Raw genomic sequence first — 14,735 nt, 5'->3', positions numbered from 1 at the left:
AGCATCCAGGGGAACATATCTGACCTGCCGTAACATTTTCTGTGGCCCTCAACGTTAATTCAGTTCACAAACAAAAGGTCTATTAATACACACTCTCACCTTGATTTTCTATGGTAAAACATTTCCCCACACAAGGCCACCATTAGGAGGTTCACATTGAAGACATGGCCTGTGTGGTGTAACATTGTTTTTCAACCTTTCTTGCAACAGTTAAACTAGCTCTTGAGATCGAGTTAGTGTCAGAGAAACACTAACAGACACAGCTGTATACAGGGTATAGTATTTACTCAATAACTTACAGTATAGAGTTCATATGGACCCACATGCAGAAATACAAAGTTCTCACAGACTAAATGTAGTGTGAAAATGTCTTCTGTATCACATTTCCTCTTTTAGCCCTCATGGAAATCTAGTCTCAAGATCTCTTGTTCACGTGTGTGTGGTGTATCTTAGTTCTTTGTTCTATCTTATTTAATGCCTTATTGTTTATAACATATTCATGCATTTGTCTGTGAAATAAAGAAGTGAGATCGAGACTGTGTTCTAACACTTCCTTTTTCATTCCTGAAATACAAAATCAATCTATAGCGTGTTTTTCTTAATAAACATCCTAGTCACATGATGTGGCAGGTTGATTTAGTTTGGAATCTGAGTTTTGGAATTGTACTGTGTAGTGAATCTACAGTGGCCAACACATATCAAATCAAATCAAATTTATTTATATAGCCCTTCGTACATCAGCTCATATCTCAAAGTGCTGTAAAGAAACCCAGACTAAAACCCCAAACAGCAAGCAATGCAGGTGTAGAAGCACGGTGGCTAGGAAAAACTCCCATAGAAAGGCCAAAACCTAGGAAGAAACCTAGAGAGGATCCAGGCCATGTTGGGTGGCCAGTCCTCTTCTTGCTGTGCTGGGTGGAGATTATAACAGAACATGGCCAAGATGTTCAAATGTTCATAAATGACCAGCATGGTCGAATAATAATAAGGCAGAACAGTTGAAACTGGAGCAGCAGCACAGCCAGGTGGACTGAGGACAGCAAGGAGTCATCATGTCAGGTAGTCCTGAGGCATGGTCCTAGGGCTCAGGTCTTCCGAGAGAGAGAAAGAAAGAAAGAAAGAGAGAGCACACTTAAATACACACATGACACCAAATAGGACAGGATAAGTACTCCAGATATAACAAACTGACCCTAGCCCCCCGACACATAAACTACTGCAGCATAAATACTGGAGGCTGAGACAGGAGGGGTCAGGAGACACTGTGGCCCCATCTGAGGACACCCCCGGACAGGGCCAAACAGGAAGGATATAACCCCACACACTTTTCCAAAGCACAGCCCCCACACCACTAGAGGGATATCTATAACCACCAACTTACCATCCTGAGACAAGGCTGAGTATAGCCCACAAAGATCTCCGCCACGGCACAACCCAAGGGGGGGCGCCAACCCAGTCAGGATGACCACATCAGTGAATCAACCCACTCAGGTGACGCACCCCCTCCAAGGACAGTATGAGAGATCCCCAGTAAGCCAGTGACTCAGCCCCTGTAATGGGGTTAGAGGCAGAGAATCCCAGTGGAAAGAGGGGAACCGGCCAGGCAGAGACGGCAAGGGCGGTTCGTTGCTCCAGAGCCTTTCCGTTCACCTTCCCACTCCTGTGCCAGACTACACTCATTCATATGACCCACTGAAGAGATGAGTCTTCAGTAAGGACTTAAAGGTTGAGACCGAGTTTGCGTCTCTGACATGGGTAGGCAGACCGTCCCATAAAAATGGAGCTCTATAGGAGAAAGCCCTGCCTCCAACTGTTTGCTTAGAAATTCTAGGGACAATTAGGAGGCCTGTGTCTTGTGACCGTAGCGTACGTGTAGGTATGTACAGCAGGACCAAATCAGATAGATAGGTAGGAGCAAGCCCATGTAATGCTTTGTAGATTAGCAGTAAAACCTTGAAATCAGCCCTTGCTTTGACAGGAAGCCAGTGTAGGGAGGCTAGCGCTGGGGTAATATGATCACATTTTTTGGTTCTAGTCAGGATTCCAGCAGCCGTATTTAGCACTAACTGAAGTTTATTTAGTGCTTTATCCGGGTAGCCGGAAAGTAGATCATTGCAGTAGTCTAACGTAGAAGTGACAAAAGCATGGATTCATTTTTCTGCATCATTTTTGGACAGAAAGTTTCTGATTTTTTCAATGTTACATAGATGGAAAAAAGCGGTCCTTGAAATGGTCTTGATATGTTCTTCAAAAGAGAGATCAGGGTCCAGAGTAACGCCGAGGTCCTTCACAGTTTTACTTGAGACGACTGTACAACCATTGAGATTAATTGTCAGATTCAACAGAAGATCTCTTTGTTTCTTGGGACCTAGAACAAGCATCTCTGTTTTGTCCGAGTTTAAAAGTAGAAAGTTTGCAGACATCCACTTCCTTATGTCTGAAACACATGCTTCTAGCGAGGGCAATTTTGGGGTTTCACCATGTTTCATTGAAATGTACAGCTGTGTGTCATCTGCATAGCAGTGAAAGTTAACATTATGTTTTCGAATGACATCCCCAAGAGGTGAAATATATAGTGAAAACAATAGTGGTCCTAAAACGGAACCTTGAGGAACACCAAAATTTACAGTTGATTTGTCAGAGGACAAACCATTCACAGAAACAAACTGATGTCTTTCCGACAGATAAGATCTAAACCAGGCCAGAACTTGTCCGTGTAGACCAATTTGGGTTTCCAATCTCTCCAAAAGAATGTGGTGATCGATGGTATCAAAAGCAGCACTAAGGTCTGGGAGCACGAGGACAGATGCAGAGCCTCTGTCTGATGCCAATAAAAGGAAAATTTACCACCTTCACAAGTGCAGTCTCAGTACTATGATGGGGTCTAAAACCAGACTGAAGCATTTCGTATACATTGTTTGTCTTCAGGAAGGCAGTGAGTTGCTGAGCAACAGCGTTCTCTAAAAATGTTGAGAGGAATGGAAGATTCGTTATAGGCCGATAATTTTTTATATTTTCTGGGTCAAGGTTTGGCTTTTTCAAGAGAGGCTTTATTACTGCCACTTTTAGTGAGTTTGGTACACATCCAGTGGATAGAGAGCCGTTTATTATGTTCAACATAGAAGGGCCAAGCACAGGAAGCAGCTCTTTCAGTAGTTTAGTTGGAATAGGGTCCAGTATGCAGCTTGAAGTTTTTTTTTTTTACCTTTATTTAACTAGGCAAGTCAGTTAAGAACAAATTCTTATTTTCAATGATGGCCTAGGAACAGTGGGTTAACTGCCTGTTCAGTGGCAGAACGACAGATTTGTACCTTGTCAGCTTGGGGATTTGAACTTGCAATCTTTCAGTTTCTAAAAAAAGTAGAGTTGTCAGGTAGCAAAATAGGGTGGCAACAAAACGCACAGCAACACGTAAACAAGTCTGCAAGTTGTGACCGGAAATGACGTCAAAATAACATGAAAACAAGGGAGCGTGTTTATCCATATCAGTGGTTGGCCATTGTGAAGACAACATGCTTGAAGTGTTTGGGCTCCTGGTGATGTTAACTGGACTCTCTAATGGTAAGAGGCTTCAGTTGTTTGTCTATGGAGGTCATGCATGTTCTAACAATAAGGCAGTGTTATAAAGGGTAAATGAATAATTACAGCAGAGTTCAATACCGCGTTATAATGAGGAGAAAAGAAACAGACACAAAGCAAGGTTAAATTATTTACTTGTCAAATTAGATATTTTTTTACCCCTTATTTTACCGGGTTGACTGCTCATTTACAGCAACAGCCTGGGGAATAGTTACAGGGAAGAGGAGGGGGGATGAATGAGCCAATTGGAAGCTGTGGCCATGATGGTATAAGGGCCAGATTGGGAATTTAGCCAGGACACCGGGGTTAACACCCCTACTCTTACGATGAGGGCCATGGGATCTTCAGTGATCACAAAGAGTCAGGACACTCGTTTAATGTCCCATCCGAAAGACAGCACCCTACACAGGGCAATGTCCCCAATCACTGCCCTGGTGCACATAAAGAATTAGACCAGAGGAAAAGATGCCTCCTACTGGCCCTCCAACACCATTTCCAGCAGCATCTGGTCTCCCATCCAGGACATATTAAAAATGAAAAACAACACCGTGAGATTCCATGACTCCATTAAAGCTATATCAGAGTTCTTTTTCAACAACGGGACATTTGGGACATTTAACACAGAAAAGAGTGATTCTGGTGAATATCTCTTAGAAATCTACGACTCTTTTGAGCACCGGAGGAGTACAACTGAGCTAAAATGTTAATATCTCTTTGCCAAGTAAGAATCTTCCAAAGAAGCTAAAGGCATCTTGAATGTTGACATGCACTTGTGATCAAATGTTTTTTGGGGTGCAAAATGCTCCTTTGACTGCTTACATACATTAAACTTAGGTATAGGCATCCCACTGGCGGGACATCTTCCGGTGAAACTGGAGGGCGCGCAATTAAAATAAATAATCATTAATATTATGGATATTAAACATGTGGGTACATATAAGTGTCTTATATGGGCTGAATGCTTAAATTCTTGTTCATCTAACCGTACTGTCCGATTTACAGTAGCTATTACAGCGAAAACTTTACATGCAATTGTTTGAGGACAGCGCCCAACATCAAAATATTTTTCCACCGGCACAGGTTTCATACATTCACAAATAAAGATTTGTGTTCACTTACTTTTTGAAAATCTTCCTCTGATTTGTCATCCAAAGGGTCCCAGCTATAACATGTAGTGTTGTTTTTGTTAGATTAAAATCCTTCTTTATATCCCAAAAAGTCAGAGCCCTCTGAGCCCTCGATTTGAGTAATCCACTCTTTCAATATGCTGAGAAAGAATCTGAAAATCTACCCCTAAACTTTGTTTCAACAAGTCAAAATATGTTTCTATATACTCCTCAGATACCCTAAAATGTAATCAAACTATAAAATTTCTTACGGAAAGAAGTATGTTCAATAGGAATCCGATTTTAGCAGGTGCGTCCTGTCTTCATGGCTCGCGCAAACACGAATTTCCAAGACTGTGTCCCTGTACTAAAACTGATATTTCTTATTAGGTTTTGACGTTACAAGCCTGAAACCTTGTACATAGACTGCTGCCACTGTGTGGAAGCCATAGGAATTGCATCCAGGGAGCTAATTTTCAATATGACCTTACTATTGCATTTCTAAGAGGATGGTCTCTCTCAAAAAACAAAGTTCTGGTTGTTTTTTCTTTGGATTTTCTCCTACTATATTTATTGAGTTATTCTCCTACATTATTTTAACATTTCAACAAACATCAAAGTAGTAACAGTTGTCATTCACTGCAGAAGTCTGTGATGGAGAAGATGTCCCTGTGGTGTACAATTCTGTGAAACACAATCCTTACTGTAATAGTCAATGGCAGAATGGGTCAAACAGTTTTATAAAGCAAATCTTTTTTTGCATCCAATAGCAAACCCAATTTAGCAAGGTTTGAGCCCCCAGAAAGTGGTATATTAACCCAGTCCATTATGAAGTCATGGTATTGTGTCTTGCCAACAGCTTCAACCCAAAGGAATCAGTTGCAGCCGGTTGAAGACACCAGAGTCACAAACCACTATTAGCGAAACATTGGACTTTGATCTGCTGGTCTTCTCTGTTTCACTTCTTATTTCTCTCACCTCTGTCTATGCCCACACATATTGTAAAGATAAATAAAAAATACAGCGGAAAGAGGGGATTGAGCTGCAGCCTCTACAAGAAACGGTCTCTAGCACAAACATGGGGTCTATTCAAGATTCAAAATGAAACATTTGACTCTGTACAGTAGTGTCAATGAACTTTAGTGGGATTTATTAAAGTCCTTTGGGGTCATTATGTCTCCAGAGAAACCTACATACAAGGTATCCATACCACCAGAGGGTGGAGGGGGACCTGCATCAGTTATCTTGACCAGATAGAGAGATCACCTGCAGAGAACAGTCCCATAAACTCCCCATGTACTCCCCTATGATTGTACTTTTCTGTACCACATATCGTATAACTGTACAATACCAAAACTGCCACCGCCATTCTTCGTTTTAGGGATGGAGTCATGTGTCCTCCAGATGTGACGCCTGGCCTTCTGGCCAAATTGTTCATTCCTGGTTTCATCAGACCAGAGAAATGTCTGAGAGTCTTTAGATAGCTTTTGGCAAACTCCAAGCGGGCTGTCATATGCCTTTTACTGAAGAGTGGCTTCCGTCTGGACACTATCATAAAGGTCTCCACAGAGGAACTCTAGAGCTGTCACAGTGACCATCGGGTTTCTTGGTCACCTCTCTGACCAAGGCCCTTCTCCCCCGATTGCTCAGTTTGGCCGGCTGGCCAGCTCTAGGAAGAGTCTTGGTTCCAAGCTTCTTCCATTTAAGAATCATGGAGGCCACTGTGTTCTTGGGGACCTTAAATGCTGAATTATTTTTCTGGTACCCTTCCACAGATCTGTGCCTCAACATAATCCTGTCTCTGAGTTCTATGGACAGTTCCTTGGACCTCATGGCTTGTTTTTTTTCTCTGACATGCACCGTCAACTGTGGGACCTTATATAGAGAGGTGTGTGCCTTTCCAAATCATGTCCAATCAATTGAATTTAACACAGGAAGACTCCAATCAGGTATACAAACATCTCAAGGATGATAAATGGAAACAGGATGCACCTGAGCTCAATTTCGAGTCTCATAGCAAAGGGTCTGAATACTTATGTAAATAAGGTATTTCAGTTTTTCATGTTTAATAAATCTTTAAACAATTCTAACAATCTGTTTTCGCTTTCTCATTATGGGAATTGTTTGTAGATTAGTGAGGCATGTTTGTTATTTAATCCATTTTAGAATAAGGCTGCAACATAATGTGGAAGAAGTAAAGTGTTCTGAATACTTTCCAAAGGCAATGTATATGTTAGTTGCAGTCAAAACAGCTCATAAAAGTCTGTCCATTTTTTTGAAGACCTTGTAGATCCGTAATCCAGAAACCAGCTACCCTCTGATTGTACAGATTGCTGTGTTGGTATATTTTCTGATTCTTTGAAATTATACCATGGGAAGTGTTCTATGAGTGAAATGTGTAAAGGTATTTGGGTTGCTATAACATTTGGTTTGAAGTGCCTTTGAGGGTTTGTTCATGCTTTATGAAGGGTTGCACTTCTCAGGCTCTGCACACTCCTGGATTGCATCCTACCTGGCGGGTTGCTCCTACCAGGTGGTGTGGAGAGGATCTGTGTCTGCACCACATGCTCTCACTGCTGGTGTCCCCCAGGGCTCGGTTCTAGGTCCACTCATATTTTCTATATACACCAAGTCACTCAGATCTGTCATCACTGCTATGCGGATAACCCTCAACTACTCTTCTCCACTTCCCCTTTTGACACCGAGATGGCGACACTTATCTCTGCGTGCCTGGAAGACATCTCAGCTTGTATGTCGGCCCACCATCTTAAGCTCAACCTGGTCAAAACAGAGCTGCTCTTCCCACTCCAAGACCTCTCCATCACGGTTGACAACTCCACGGTGTCCCCCTCCCAGAATGCAATGAACCTTTCAGGATCAATGGATGAAGTCAAGGGGTGTGAATACTTTCTGAATGCACTGTATGTTAACTGCACCATCCAACAGGACAGAGTGGGTGAATGAGGCTATTAACACCCTGTGTGTTCAGTAGTGGTGCATGTGTAAAATCACTGAGGAAGCCAAGCCAGTAAAACAGCCATATTACAACCTACAGTATGTTGTGATAATTGCGTTGTTTGCTCTATAACCCATTCGCACATACTCCACTGTCATACATAAAAAGGCTGGGAGCAAGACAGGTTGAATAATGTAGCAATATTTCTCTATTCCAACCAGTTGTAGTGGTCCATGGACACTTAAGGAACAGTCATATCGAGATTGCTTCATTTGGTCATCTCATGAAGGACAGGAAACACACATTACTGTGTTTTTGGTTGCATACACTTCTCAATTATGGGGTTTGCATCTGAATGTTGTATAACATATATGACTAAATAGGAAACTATTTGTGTCAAGATGTTATGTGATGTTAGCCTTCTAAACGAGGTAATTGTTTTCACATGAAGTCTGAACCAAATCAGTGGCTATTCCCCCGTGAGCACAGAAATTACACAGCGTCATGGAACGCCCCCTTTTCTACTTCAGTATAAAACCCACTTCCGACAAAATGTACATTAGACCAAAACGTGCCGGGTGATGTTGGTGTGTGAAGTGGTTCAAACTACAACTCTACCAAAGGACAAGACCAGGAAACGTAGAAGCTGTCGCTACATGTTGAAATGGTTGGCAACTCTACCAAAGGACAAGCCCAGAGAATGTGGAGATAATTCCCATGTTGAAATGACTAAAGAACAATTATTCAGGCTGCAGCTGTTTAAGTACTTTGTCTAGTAAACGCATCTCATCTAAGAACATTTCCGAATGGTACTCTGACGTATCCATTATAACAACCTGATCTCTGGTGGACGCAACCAGAGACTTTCTGTCGACAATCTATCCAACAGATTGAACGGTGATCGCAGACAAGGACAACAAAGGCATACACTCGGAAAAATTTGTAAATTGCCATTTTTTTTAGAATGAGCGGTTGTTCATTTTCAAAGTATAAGCATTTCCATGAGTGTAGTGTATGTACCGGCGATTCACTCTGAGATTCCCGCTCTTGAGCTGGCCCCACCCTATTCCTTTGTCGTCATATCGGCTTAGCCCACTAGAGACTTTTCAGTGTATCCTGTTGGTAACCAATGTGAAACTATTGTGTGTTTGTTTATGGAATTCTGTGATTGATTAGTTAGTTAGTAAATAAATAATTAAGACAATTTGTATATGACTGATTCATGATTTATGATGCTAGGGTTCGTGCAGATATCCAAGGGTTTGCGACATTCAGTACTGAGATTGATGAGTTAATAATACATTAATTGAAGACTGTAATCGATAGACTGAAAATATCTGAAAAGTTAATTTGGGAAATAGAGACTCTATAAACATTTTCCCGTGGTGCCCTGACTTCCTGGTTAATTAAAGTTACATGATTAGTTGAATCAACTAAGGAATAATTACGAATAGAGAATTGATTTGATAATATAACAGTCTTCACATTTAATGATAGTCAATGCTACATCAAATCAACAATGCTATATATGCTTAGTGTAATACACTGTAAACAAACTTGAAGATACCAAAAACCATTTAGTCAAATCAATGTTGCAAAATATCAAATCAAATTGTATTTGTCACATGCGCCAAATACAGCAGGTGTAGACCTTACAGTGAAATGCTGACTTACAAGTCCTTAACCAACAATACTTTCAGAAGTTAAGAAAAAAATTTAAGTGTGAAGTAAAAAATAAATAAGTAAAAAATAGAAAATAGAAAATTAAAGTAACAAATAATTAAACAGCAACAGTAAAATAATATACAGGCGGTAGCGGTACAGAGTCAATGTGCAGGGACACTGGTTTGTTGAGGTAATTAAGGTAATATGTACAAGTAGTTTGACGCTACCCATCCCTGTAGCGGGATAATTGTCATCAGCAACCGCTGAATAGCATAGCACCACAGTCAAATATCAAATAATATTACAAAAAATATTAATATTCATGAAATCACAAGTGCAGTATTAATCCACCTGTCGTCTCAGATTTAGAAATGATGCTTTTCAGCAAAAGCAATCCAAGCGTTTGTGTAAGTTTATCGATAGCAAAACATAACATTATGTACACTAAGCATTAAGTAGCTAGGTCAGGAAAATCAGCAAAGCAATCCAAAAAATTATTTACCTTTGATGATCTTCGGATGTTTTCACTCACGAGACTCCTAGTTACACAACAAATGTTCCTTTTTTTCCATAAAGATTATTTTTACATCAAAAATACCTCATTTTGTTTGTCGCATTATGTTCAGAAGTCCACAGGAAAGAGCGGTCATGACAACGCAGACGTATATTCCAAATAATATCCATAATGTCCACAGAAACATGTCAACATTTTTTTATAATAAGTCCTCAGTTTGTTTTTAAAATATATATTCGATAATATATCAACCAGGTCTGAAGCTTTTTCAATTGGACCGGGAGGAAAAATGTCCGCTTTACTCTGTAGCACAAAACTCACTCTGTGAACCCCCACCTATCCACTTACGCAATGTGATCTTTCACGCTAATTTTTCAAAATAAAAGCCTGAAACTATGTCTAAAGACTGTTGACACCTTAGGGAAGCCATAGAAAAAGGAATCTGGTTGATATCCCTTTAAATGGAGGAAAGGCATGCATAGGAACAGAGAGGTTTCAAAGTAAGAGGCACTTCCTGATTGGATTTTCCTCAGGCTTTCGCTTGCAATATCAGTTCTGTTATACTCACAGACAATATTTTTACAGTTTTGGATTTAGAGTGTTTTCTATTCTAATCTGACAATTATATGCATATTCTAGTTTCTGGGGCTGAGAAATAGGCAGTTTCAAATGCGTACGTTTTTTAGCCAAAAAACAAAAATACTGCCCCCTAGACGCAAAAGGTTAAAGTGACTATGCATAGATAATTAACAGAGAGTAGCAGCAACGTAAAAGAGGGGTCTGGGTAGCCTTTTGATTAGATGTTCAGGAGTCTTATGGTTTGGGGTAGAAGCTGTTAAGAAGCCTTTTGGACCTCAACTTGGCGCTCCGGTACCGCTTGCCCTGCGGTAGCAGAGAGAAATGTCCATGACTAGGGTGGCTGGAGTCTTTGACAATTTTTAGGGCCTCCTCTGACACCGCCTGGTATAGAGGTCCTGCATGGCAGGAAGCTTGGCCCCAGTCATATACTGGGCCATACGTACTACCCTCTGTAGTGCCTTGTGGTAGGAGGCTGAGCAGTTGCCATACCAGGCAATGATGCAACCTGCCAGGATGCTCTTGATGGCGCAGATGTAGAACCTTTTGAGGATCTGAGGACCAATGCCAAATCTTTTCAGTCTCCTGAGGGAGAATAGGTTTTGTCGTGCCCTCTTCATGACTGTCTTGGTGTGTTTGGACCATGATAGTTTGTTGGTGATGTAGACACCAAGGAACTTGAAGCTCTCAACCTGTTCCACTACAGCCATGTCGATGAGAATGGTGGAGTGCTCGGTCCTCCTTCTCCTGTAGTCCACAATCATCTCCTTTGTCTTGATCACGTTGAGTGAGAGATTATTGTCCTGGCATCCTCTCTGACGTCCTCCCTATATGTTGTCTCGTCGTTGTCGGGGATTAGGCTGATTTGTGTGTGTGTGTGTGTGTCTGTGTGTGTGTGTGTGTGTGTGTGTGTGTGTGTGTGTGTGTGCGCGCGTGCAAGTAAAAACATTTTTTTACTCACTACTTGTAGACTAGTTGAATGCCAATGCCAACCTCCCCTCTTTCATGTTGGCAAAACAGTTTATGGCTCTGGCATACAGTACAACTTTTGTTTTTTTTGTCATATGCTACCTAGCTAAAATGCTTGTTAGCCTAACTTCCTCACATGGGAGACAATGAACCAGCTAAGTTAGCTAGCTAGTTAACTTGCGCCTACTAAACTCAAAGTAGAGTCGAAATTCACAAGAAGTGTGTGGCAGAGTCTACAGTCAATCACGGATTTCAAAAAGAAAACCAGTCCCATCGTGGACTCCCATGTCTTGCTCCCAGACAAACTAAACAACTTCTTTGCTCGCTTTGAGGACAATACAGTGCCACTGACACGGCCCGCTACCAAAACCTGTGGGCTCTCCATCACCGCAGCCAACGTGAGCAAAACATTTAAACGTGTTAACCTTCTCAATGCTGCCGGCTCAGACGGCATTCCTATCTGCGTCCTCAGCTCACGCGCAGACCAGCTGGCTGGTGTGTTTACAGACATATTCAATCAATCCCTATCCCAGTCTGCTGTTCCCACATGCTTCAAGAGGGACACCATTGTTCCTGTTCCCAAGAACGCTAAGGTAACTGAGCTAAATGACTATCGCCCCTTAGCACTCACTTCAGTCATCATGAAGTGCTTTGAGAGACTAGTCAAGGATCATATCACCTCCACCCTACCTGACACCATAGACCCACTCCAATTTGCTTACCGCCCAAATAGGTCCACAGACGACGCAATCGCAATCACACTGCAAACTACGGTAACCCATCCGGACAAGAGGAATACCTATGTAAGAATGCTGTTCATAGATTTCAGCTCAGCATTTAACACCATAGTATCCTCCAAACTCGTCATTAAGACCCTGGGTCTCGAACCCGCCCTGTGCAACTGGGTACTGGACTTTTTGACGGTCTGCCCCCAGGTGGGGAGGGTAGGAAACAACATCTCCACCCCGCTGATCCTCAACACTGGGGCCCCACAAGGATGTGTTCTCAGCCCTCTCCTGTACTCCCTGTTCACCCATGGCTGCGTGGCCATGCACGCCTCCAACTCAATCGTCAAGTTTGAAGACAACACTACAGTGGTAGGCTTGAATACCAACAACAACGAGACGGCCTGCAGGGAAGAGGTGAGGACCCTTGGAGTGTGGTGTCAGGAAAATAACTTCACACTCAACGTCAGCAAAACAAAGGAGATGATCATGGACTTCAGGAAACAGCAGAGGGAGCACCTCCCTATCCACATTGATGGGACAGTAGTGGAGAAGATGGAAAGTTTTAAGTTCCTCTGCGTACACATCAACAACAATGCATCAACAGTGCATCAAAGCTGGGACCGAGAGACTGAAAACAGTTTCTATCTCAAGGCCATCAGACTGTTTAAACCTGTTGTGGCTGCGATCCCCGTACAGGGATCAACATCAGGGGAAATTTCAGTGACAACTAAAAATACAACTTCGTAACATTAAACATTCTTGAAATTGCAAGTGTCTTACACCCTTCAAAAAATTAGAATCTTGGTAATCAAACTACGTTTTCCAATTTAAAATAGCTATTACCAGAGAACAAATCCCATGCTTTTGTTTGAGAAGAGCAATCAACAACAGAAACATTTTCCACCATGACAGTTATTACACATTCACATCTGAAGGTAAAATTATGACTTACATTCTGATATCTTGCTCTTATTTCTCTTCCTGAGGATCCCAGTGATCAAATGAAGTGCCGTTTTCTTTGATAAAATCTATTTTTATAGCCTAAATCGAAACATTTTGTAAACCGTTTGTGCCGTGAATTCCATCTCTATCATTTTTTACGGAGCATTCGACGTGATTACCCCCGTAAACAATTGTTTATCTAGTCATGGTTGGTTTCAGTACATTCCTCTGGATGTTTGCAACACAGCCAAACGTCATTGTTTTTTTTTGCGGGGAGTATTGACCGAAGTGAACTGATTTGAAGACAAAGAACAATGACTGCCTTACGCACCAATAATTTTAGCGAAGCTTCATTGATTGACTATATTTCTGCCCAATGAACACTGATCTTCTTGAAATCTAGCTGGGTAGATAACCAATGAGCTGAGGTAAACGCCAGTATGTAATGGTTTTGGGTTGGACCACATTTCCTTGTTTGTAATCTCACGCGCAGGGAACTCCATTCTCACCTTGATTATCAGAGGAGTTGCTGTAAGGCTTTTTACACGCAGCTGTATTTCGGAAAGTTGTAGTTTCAATGATTTCATTGAAAATATCATGGCGAATAAATCAGGTAAAGCGAAGTCAAAGTCTAAAGTGAAAGTGAAAAAGTGAAAGTGAGACCAATTTTTTGTTTGAGTAATCTTGGAGTGTTATGATTCAAACGAACTGAGGAGCTGTTTCTGCAAGGACAGGACGTACTTCTGGAAGGGTAAGTGCTAATGCCGTTTTATGAAATATAAATATATATATATATATTATATATAAAAACATATGTAAAAAAAAAAATTGCAATGAAATGTGTGCTTTGTTTATGTGTGTGTGTTGGTTTGTTGTGTGTGTGTGTTTGTTTGTGTGTGTGTGTGTGTGTGTGTGTATATATATACAACAATGGTTGAATGGAACAGCACTTCACCTTAGTGACTGTTCCCTCTGCTCTATACAATACATATCTGTTTATTTTATGTGATGATAAAAGGCTCATACAATACAAATATTTTTTTATGTTTTCTTTCACAGTGATAGCGACTCCGACTGGGAGCCCCCGGTGCCAAGCTGCCCGCTCCACCTGTGCCCCCAGTGGTGTTCATATGCCACAGTTCATTACTGCAGGCATGACTGTGCCTCAGGGCCAAAAGGGCACAGCATGGAGGCGTCGTTGTGTTCTGTGTCGCATGAAATGGACCACTTGTTCAGTTTGCCTCTGCTTTACATCAGAAAGAGACTGTTATGGGACATGGCACAGGCAGCAAAATATTATGATTTATTTTCTAATATTTTTTTAAACAATTTTGTGTGTGTGTGTGTTAGAATTGCTTTTTGATATGTTGTATATAGTTATTTGCACTGCTGTATATAGTTATAGGACATTTCACCAATTCGGCCACTTGGGTACATTTGGGCAACTTGTGTGGGACACCTGGGTGACTTCATGCTAAATGTCACCCATTCCTGAGGTTATCAGTCTGAAACACACCTACAGTTGCCCTCTTGTGTTATCCATCAAAATTATTAGCATCCTATCTGACTGTGTGGCTATTCTAGTTCATGTGAAAGATGATACTACAACAATCAACAACAGAAAACGTATGCTCTTTCTTTCTCTTTTCTTCCACCAAATCTACTGTGTTACATTCTCCTACGTTCATTTAACATTTCCA

Source organism: Oncorhynchus masou, chromosome 9 (assembly GCF_036934945.1).
Source record: "Oncorhynchus masou masou isolate Uvic2021 chromosome 9, UVic_Omas_1.1, whole genome shotgun sequence".
In the NCBI taxonomy this organism is placed as follows: Eukaryota; Metazoa; Chordata; class Actinopteri; order Salmoniformes; family Salmonidae; genus Oncorhynchus; species Oncorhynchus masou.
The sequence above is the reverse complement of the archived record's forward strand: the minus strand, read 5'-3'. Positions refer to the sequence as shown.